General features: G+C 45.1%; 1 long non-coding RNA gene across 2 annotated transcripts; it reads right to left on the reverse strand.

Annotated features, from left to right (window-relative positions):
- Positions 1-486: 486 nt before the first annotated feature.
- LOC127312291 (uncharacterized) lies at positions 487-3,662 on the reverse strand. Of its 2 annotated transcripts, none has more exons than XR_011749022.1 (7): positions 3,351-3,662; positions 3,045-3,232; positions 2,411-2,845; positions 2,105-2,292; positions 1,471-1,905; positions 1,165-1,352; positions 487-910 (listed from the first exon to the last, which is right to left on the reverse strand). It is a non-coding gene; the product is annotated as an uncharacterized lncRNA (long non-coding RNA). The 2 variants fall into 2 exon arrangements; XR_011749023.1 differs by lacking the exon at positions 487-910 and adding an exon at positions 920-965.
- Positions 3,663-9,241: the final 5,579 nt, after the last annotated feature.

Genomic DNA, 9,241 nt, shown 5'->3' on the forward strand with positions numbered 1-9,241 from the left:
GTGAATTCCTTTTAATTATCCATAGGTTGCCATCAGCAAAGAGTGCACACATGCTTCAAATTTGGCTTAATTATAGGAAATATGATTTACTGAAATTTTGGGTGAAACCGAATAATTGTTTTTGGTGCAATTTGAACTCTAGAAAAATAATATTCCAACTAAAAATTCTATCATCTGAAAAGCTAAACTAACATTCTTTCGGGTGCAATTAGAAATTTAGAAAATGAATATTCCAACTTCAAATTCTCAATCAAAGGTAATTTGTTAGCGCATTTCTCTTGATATTTTTTTATCTGATGAAACACAAATCCTCCTTAACGTGTACTGAATTCTATAAAACACCATATATAGTACAGTAGCAGTTTTATTCAGTGAACGCAGCAGCTGCAAAATTGATTGTTGATCCTATAAAAATTCACTTTCCCACCAAAGCAATCAGCAGCATCTCTTCTTTCTGTCATTTTATCACAACCGAAGCAATCACCAGAAACGAATCAGCAATATATATACAACGCAAACCAAGACCAAACTTCAGTTAACAGCATCAGTTAAATTCAGTATAGAAGCAAAATCCATCGACCCGGGCCACTTCATTTTTCTTCCTCTGACCGCGACTTCCCCCCGCGTCTCCCCCGCCGGCTGCTGGCCCCTTGCTCAGGCACCTCCAGGAGCTCGCCCGGCAGTTCGGCACCTCCCCGCTTCTTCCTCGCATCCCTTGATCGCCAGCGCCACCTCGCCCGCTTCTTCATTGCCGCCCCAACCAGCAGGCCATCAGCAGCAGCAGAACGCCGCCCCCCACCCACCAGGAGCACAGTGCCAGCCAGGGGAGAAGGCCGGCGCGTCACGCCGTCACCTCCCCCTTGATCCTGCTTATCCATTGCCTCGCCGTCCCAGGGGCACCTCCAGGTTCCTAGCAGCTGCAGATCCACAAGGCATGGTTATTCCTGCCCTGAATTTCAGTCCAACTGAAGATCATAATTCAGTAATCAGAAAATTCAGATAAAGTAGCAATAGAAAATTCAGAAACAGAGGCGGTCATTTTGACACTATGGAGTAGCTTCAGTGGAGTATAAAATATCAAATTGCAGTAGCTTCAGTGGAATATAAAATGTCAAATTGGAGTAGCTAAATGGACTGCTGTACTCAAATTGGAGTAGCACAAACCTGAACTCGCACAATAGCCTTATACATGAGCAAGGCGTCCCTAGCAGCATAGCAGAACTCCTTTGCGGCTGTTTTGGATGGTAAACAAGCATCCTACACAGATTATTAACAGCAGAAACGTATGTACTCCAAGATTGTTCTTCAGTGGCGCAATCTACATCGTTCGCCGGTGCGTCCTAGAATATCAACTGGCCAAGTATAAAGCATTTTAGCATTCAGGTAAAGTAAAATCATTCATAACAATAACCATCTTTATGAGGGTACTGTGATGTTGCAAGGTGCGGAGCGGAGGATGCGGATACGCACCTTCAACTTCTGGAAGGGGGCGCGGAAGGAGGCCCAGAGGATGATCACCAGCTGGCCGGTGTAGACCCCCAGCAAGGAGGCCTCGAGGATGAGCAGCTCGATGCTCCTCGCGACGTCCAGCTCCGAGCTCGAGCCCTTTCTCTTCCTGGAGCGTACGTAGTCCATCACAGAGATTGGAGCACCACACCAGAATAGGGAGACGTCTCCCGCGGAGGATGGACGAGCGGCGTTACAACCCGGTCGGCGCGCACGGCGACCCCCACGCCACGAATCGAGCGGGGAAGGCAGCCCCTCCGTCTCCTTCTCGATCGGTGCCGGCCGGACAATCACGGAGGTTCGATCTCGGAAGGAGATCGGATAAGCAAGCAAAAACTGCAGGGCTAGCAGCAGCAGATCCACAAGGCATGGTTATTCCTGCCCTGAATTTCAGTCCAACTGAAGATCATAATTCAGTAATCAGAAAATTCAGATAAAGTAGCAATAGAAAATTCAGAAACAGAGGCGGTCATTTTGACACTATGGAGTAGCTTCAGTGGAGTATAAAATATCAAATTGCAGTAGCTTCAGTGGAATATAAAATGTCAAATTGGAGTAGCTAAATGGACTGCTGTACTCAAATTGGAGTAGCACAAACCTGAACTCGCACAATAGCCTTATACATGAGCAAGGCGTCCCTAGCAGCATAGCAGAACTCCTTTGCGGCTGTTTTGGATGGTAAACAAGCATCCTACACAGATTATTAACAGCAGAAACGTATGTACTCCAAGATTGTTCTTCAGTGGCGCAATCTACATCGTTCGCCGGTGCGTCCTAGAATATCAACTGGCCAAGTATAAAGCATTTTAGCATTCAGGTAAAGTAAAATCATTCATAACAATAACCATCTTTATGAGGGTACTGTGATGTTGCAAGGTGCGGAGCGGAGGATGCGGATACGCACCTTCAACTTCTGGAAGGGGGCGCGGAAGGAGGCCCAGAGGATGATCACCAGCTGGCCGGTGTAGACCCCCAGCAAGGAGGCCTCGAGGATGAGCAGCTCGATGCTCCTCGCGACGTCCAGCTCCGAGCTCGAGCCCTTTCTCTTCCTGGAGCGTACGTAGTCCATCACAGAGATTGGAGCACCACACCAGAATAGGGAGACGTCTCCCGCGGAGGATGGACGAGCGGCGTTACAACCCGGTCGGCGCGCACGGCGACCCCCACGCCACGAATCGAGCGGGGAAGGCAGCCCCTCCGTCTCCTTCTCGATCGGTGCCGGCCGGACAATCACGGAGGTTCGATCTCGGAAGGAGATCGGATAAGCAAGCAAAAACTGCAGGGCTAGCAGCAGCAGATCCACAAGGCATGGTTATTCCTGCCCTGAATTTCAGTCCAACTGAAGATCATAATTCAGTAATCAGAAAATTCAGATAAAGTAGCAATAGAAAATTCAGAAACAGAGGCGGTCATTTTGACACTATGGAGTAGCTTCAGTGGAGTATAAAATATCAAATTGCAGTAGCTTCAGTGGAATATAAAATGTCAAATTGGAGTAGCTAAATGGACTGCTGTACTCAAATTGGAGTAGCACAAACCTGAACTCGCACAATAGCCTTATACATGAGCAAGGCGTCCCTAGCAGCATAGCAGAACTCCTTTGCGGCTGTTTTGGATGGTAAACAAGCATCCTACACAGATTATTAACAGCAGAAACGTATGTACTCCAAGATTGTTCTTCAGTGGCGCAATCTACATCGTTCGCCGGTGCGTCCTAGAATATCAACTGGCCAAGTATAAAGCATTTTAGCATTCAGGTAAAGTAAAATCATTCATAACAATAACCATCTTTATGAGGGTACTGTGATGTTGCAAGGTGCGGAGCGGAGGATGCGGATACGCACCTTCAACTTCTGGAAGGGGGCGCGGAAGGAGGCCCAGAGGATGATCACCAGCTGGCCGGTGTAGACCCCCAGCAAGGAGGCCTCGAGGATGAGCAGCTCGATGCTCCTCGCGACGTCCAGCTCCGAGCTCGAGCCCTTTCTCTTCCTGGAGCGTACGTAGTCCATCACAGAGATTGGAGCACCACACCAGAATAGGGAGACGTCTCCCGCGGAGGATGGACGGGCGGCGTTACAACCCGGTCGGCGCGCACGGCGACCCCCACGCCACGAATCGAGCGGGGAAGGCAGCCCCTCCGTCTCCTTCTCGATCGGTGCCGGCTGGACAATCACGGAGGTTCGATCTCGGAAGGAGATCGGATAAGCAAGCAAAAACTGCAGGCTAATAAGTAACTTTTGTAGGGGCCAAACTGCAAAAAAACCACGAAATTGCAAAACCATCACGACGTACCACGGTCGCATCCCAATTTAATAGTAAAGATATTTTATTTGTTAAATTCAATGTCAGCGTTGGCTCAAAAATCGAGGGGGCTTAACCTGACAATGTCCCAGTCTAAAACAAACAGACCGACTGACTGTATGGACCCCTTTGGCATAGCATCAGACATGGGAGATGCAACTCACCGTGTAGATGATTCATGGACTGTACTACACAGCGGCGCCGCACATTTGCGTTTCCGTGCGGCGGCTGATATCTGCATGCTCGTGTCAGAAAAAAAGTGCGCTAGCTCCTTTAAGCTCACATGTGAACACAATGACTTTTCACTGACTCCTTTGGTCCACATGCAAACACGGTGACTTCTCAGCAAAAAACACAATGATTATCTCGAGCTAGAACGGAATCTAAGTTGTACTACTTGTACCATTATCTAAGTTAGAGCGGAATTCATAAGTTTAAACATTGTTGTGGCTATAGACAAAAAAACATATCAGATTATTTAGAAACAACTACTATATTTTTCGAAGCAACCACGCGAGGTTCTCCGGAAAATGAATACCAGATTTTTCGAAATAACTATGAGTACGAGGTTCTCTAACACAAGTTATTTAACAGTAGACTACCAGATTAATTGCAAAGAACTACTAGATTATATACTCTACAAATGTCTACCAGATTATTTTCAAACGACTATCAAATTATTTAGAAATGACTATTGGGTTAATTACAAACAACTACGTAGTACTTGATTCTATACAGACGGCTACCAAATTAGTTGCAAATGACTACCAGGTTAATTACTCTCAGTCATCAGGTTTTGACTGTTAGTACTACTAATTTGCATGCTAATTAGGCACTGTACTTGTCACGCCCCAAGATCGGGTCTGGACGAGACAGCCGCCGCGCGCCTATAAACCGAGAGGTTTATACTCGCGCAAGGCTAAAAATGCAGGTATAAAACCAGCACAGTGGATCTCGAGAAGCTCACATACAACATATTATACATTTCTTTTACATTTACACAAGAATTACAACTAGATTCTCTAATTCGCTTCCCACCCGTTGGTCATGCCTAAACCTTCGCCGACGAGGTCTTCTTCGATGACGACATCTGTGTCTAAAAAAACATAGGGGAGCTGATGAGTATGACAAGTCATACTCAGCAAACCAGTTATACACAATCATATGAATTGTAAAATACAAATGCTTTTATAAAAACAAAAGGTTGTTAAAGTATTAAGCATAGTAAAAAGTATGGTGCCACACATGAAAGTAAGTTTCCCTACCCGGGAATCACAGGGGTGAAATTCACACTTTTACACTCTGCAGAGGGGTACTCCGACATCGACAGCCTCAACTAGCACCACACAGGCGCTAGAGGAGCAAAGCCCTTTTACCCGCTAAGACCCGGACACCTGAACCTACTGATGTCGATCGCTCCTATGGATCCATCATCGACACGTTCCACAACAGGGCCGTCCCTAGCGGAGAACTCAGTCAGTCCCATACCTAAACTGTGACCGGTATAATATGTTTACCTTCGTAGCACCAAGTTTTCTATTATCAAACAATCATTTTCTCAATTGATAAATTTCTATCGATATTCGTGCTAAGGCCCGGTTCGTATCGGTGGCTCCAGCGGATCCATCACCGTATAACGACACCGGCACATTAGCCCACAAATATCTCAACATAGTTCTCACATATCTCATATCAAATAACAAATCAGCAAAATCTATTCTACCAAAATATATGAGAGGGTATAAAGCAGCTTGCCTGGATTACTAATTATTTCTGCTATCGACGCTTCTTATAATATCACGGCATACTTCTATACTTGTACCATCAGATATTAATCCTCGACTCTATCTGACGCGGTGACGCTTGCTTGTACTGCATGCATGGCTGAAGATTGTACTACTCGACGGTTCTAGCTGAACATGCATAAATTATTTGTTTGGCCAAACTTGTGGTACGTGCATGCACAGATTTAGTTATGCAGCTAATTACCATTTAATTTGAACACTAGAGATTAGCACAATTCAAAATAATTTAAAATAAATAAATTAGCATTTAACTCAAATTAATTATTAATCTCAAAATTCGGTTTATCACAGTACTAGATGCCAAAAGAAAACTGCCAGGTTCATTAAGGCTAATTGCAATTTTAATTAACCCTAACTGCCAGGTTCTAGACTTCAAAATCTGCGAGAAAACCATCGTCCACAAACAAATTGATGCGCATGCATCTGATGTCACTCCAGATTTACATGCAAAAATTAAGGACAGGGAAGAAATCAAGAAGAGGACCGGTAAAGAACTACTGGGGCTGTGGCTCTATGTGCTTGCAGCGGCCGGCCGCCTCCACCGCAGCTCCGTACTTGGCGGCGACGACGGTTTCAAGCGCTGCTTCGTCCTCGGCAGCGGCGGCGGTCGTGCCTTGGCGGCGGCGACGTCGTGACGACCTCCAGCGCTGCTTCTAGCTTCGCGCCGGTAGCAGCCGTGCTCAGCGGCGGCGACAACCTCCCCGCTGCTCCGTTCTCGGCGCGAGGAGGCGGCCGTGTGGCGACGGCGACGACGACTTCAAGCCCTACTTCATGCGGCGACGACCTCCAGCGCTGCTTCGAGCTTTGCGCCGGCGGCGGCCGTGTGGCGACGGCGGACTCCCGCGCGGCTCCGTGCTCTGTGCTCGGCACCGGCCGTTCGGCGGCCTCCTCCTCCACTTTTCCCTCTCGGCGCTGGTCTGCTTCGCTTGGTGATGTGTGGTCCTCAAGAGGACTCAAGATAAGGTTTTTTTTTTTTTTTTTTTTTTTTTTTTTTGAGACCTCGATCGTGTTACACTGTAGTATACGAACTTATGCACTAACTCAACACCACACTCACACCACACACACGCACACCACTAGTGCACAAGTTAGACTCTAGAACTATACACACAGCACACATAATTTGAGTGTCCCTAGGAGCTAGTAGTTGTGGCACATATGTGTGGAGGGGATTTTATTTGGGACCCAGAGCCCCGGTGAGACATCCCAGAAAATTCGGCCACCAACGGGACTCGAACCTGGGACGGGCTGGCCGGCCACTGCCGCGCACAGCCACTGCGCTACATGCGCGTCTCAGGACTCAAGATAAGGTTGGGTGGGACTCATTGGCGGAGCGTCATAGAGGCCAAGCTGGGTCCTGCCCCCCCCTTTCAAAACTACTAATTTTTTTTAAGTAGGCGTAGTAACCATGGTGGCCACTAGCTAACCTACTCATTCAACGAGAGCATCAGAACTCCTCGCCTCTACCTGATTCCTTCTTCTGTATCCACTGCGCCAAAGTTGACGCCGAGTTCTGCCACAGGAACGCAGGCCACCACAGCGCGGCTCTCGTGCCGGACGAGCACGTCGCGAGAGATAAAGCAAGACAAAAGGACTCATTTTGAAGAAGAAAAATCTGTTGAACTTCGTCTGTCTGTCATCTCACCTGTTTTTGATATAAAAAAATGGATATTGCTTGCTTGCTGAGAGTTGGCTGCAAAGCTAATAATTACCACAGAATTGTAACTGCTTGTGGTGAAGAAAGCTTTCTTAGTGTCTAGAAGGATTTTCCCCGCTATTCCGTGTCAATATCAAAAATGGCCCTCCCTTGACATTTCCTCACGCTCCGCCACTGGGTGGGACAACGAGGGTTAGATGTGATCGGTCATAAAGAGAAGCGATGCATTTTTTTTCCTTATAGGAGCCGCCGCATAGGAGCCTGTAGATGCGGCGCTGATCGTTAGATTCTCCCATGATTCATAACCTGTAGCGGAGCTTGCCAGAAAAAACTGGACGGGATAGTAGGCTTAAGGAGACTAACATGTATCTTTATTGGGCTAAATTTACCAATATGTAATCTTCAAAATTGGGCGGACCACAACCCGGTTTTGTTTCAACTAAGCTCCGCCCCTGTTTATAACAATCCCATACTTACATCCTTATACTCGCAACGTCGCTACTATTCTAACATACACTATCACATCGTTTTGTCAAGTTATTTGATATAGAAGATATACCACATATAGCATTGGTACCAAGTGAAAGAGAAAGAATGTGCCTGCTCGGTCCCCTGTCGTTTACTAATGGGCCCGAGAACTTCGATACATATGTAATTCCATCAAAATGGAGGGAAAAAATGATGTGTGTGTGGTGCAAGTTGTGTTGTGTGGTGCTAGTAAAAGATATTCTATCTGATTGTCAAACCCTTAAACATAAAAGACATATCTTGCCAATAAAAAACCAAGAAACAATCCTTCATACAGTACATGTTATGTATACTCTAGAATTTTCTTTGTGGTATTATTAGTAGTTATCCCTCATATTTATATACACGAAAAAGCATGGACTTACTCTTGAAATCTTGATCAGCATTAGAGCTCATGGACATAATATTTAAGGACAATAAAGTAGCCACAACAATAGACATATACTCCATATTCATCTAACTAACACAACATAATATGTAAAAAAAATGCAATTTTGTCCTTTTTTCTCTAACCTAGAAGTATTTGGTTTAACCAAAGACGGAGAAAATGTTTGAAAAGAAGCAACTAGTCCTTGCAATACATGTTTAATATTTAATGCAAATAAATAATCCAAGATTGAAGAGATAAGCTTATACTAGAAATCCTTAATATTAAGATCCAATGTCATGCATGCCACCGATTTTGGTTAGACAATAGAATGAAGGACAATTTAAAAACATGTGTTAAAAAGAGTGAGTTATAAAAAAGTAATTTGTTTTATTATAAATAAGTCACATCCACTTATTTTAATTTGCGCACACAAATAAGACATGGGGTTCTCCAAGCTAGAATTGAAAACCTCAGATTTGTATCATTGGATATCAAGAGTTTTCCTATATATAAAATTTTTCAAGTTGGTGTAATCATATTATAGTTTTCTCACTAATTATTTTCAAAATAAGGCTGAACCAAGAAACAGGCCGACAAGTTTCTTATTTTGTAATATATAGAATATAATGATTAGTATACTTTGTGTTAGGATTAAGCACATCGTACACCGGCATGGTGTCGTATATGGTTTGTATACGTGTATGTGTCCAGGTAGGATTAGAATTGATCTCCTAGTCGGTTTGTCTCATGACAAGTTTAGCTTTTCAATAGACGTGAGATCCCTGTAATCTGTACCAAGAATCAAAGCAAGAAATAAAGAAAGAAACAACAGGTGCGATATGCACCTATGGCAATCCAAATCGTTTTTCTTGTGTTGCCTCAAGTAGTACGTACTATCTGAAGTAGTACTAGCTTGATCAATCAGCTAGCTTTAGCTGTGGTACGTGAGTCTCGCCGGTATCGTCGTTTGTCATCGCTCACGCCGGAAAGTACACAGCGTGTCGGGCCAGTTCTAACAATTGGTATCAAAGCCCGAGTTCATCGTCCGTGATCTGCTGAAAGTACAAGGAGGTC

Source organism: Lolium perenne, chromosome 7 (assembly GCF_019359855.2).
Source record: "Lolium perenne isolate Kyuss_39 chromosome 7, Kyuss_2.0, whole genome shotgun sequence".
NCBI lineage: Eukaryota > Viridiplantae > Streptophyta > Magnoliopsida > Poales > Poaceae > Lolium > Lolium perenne.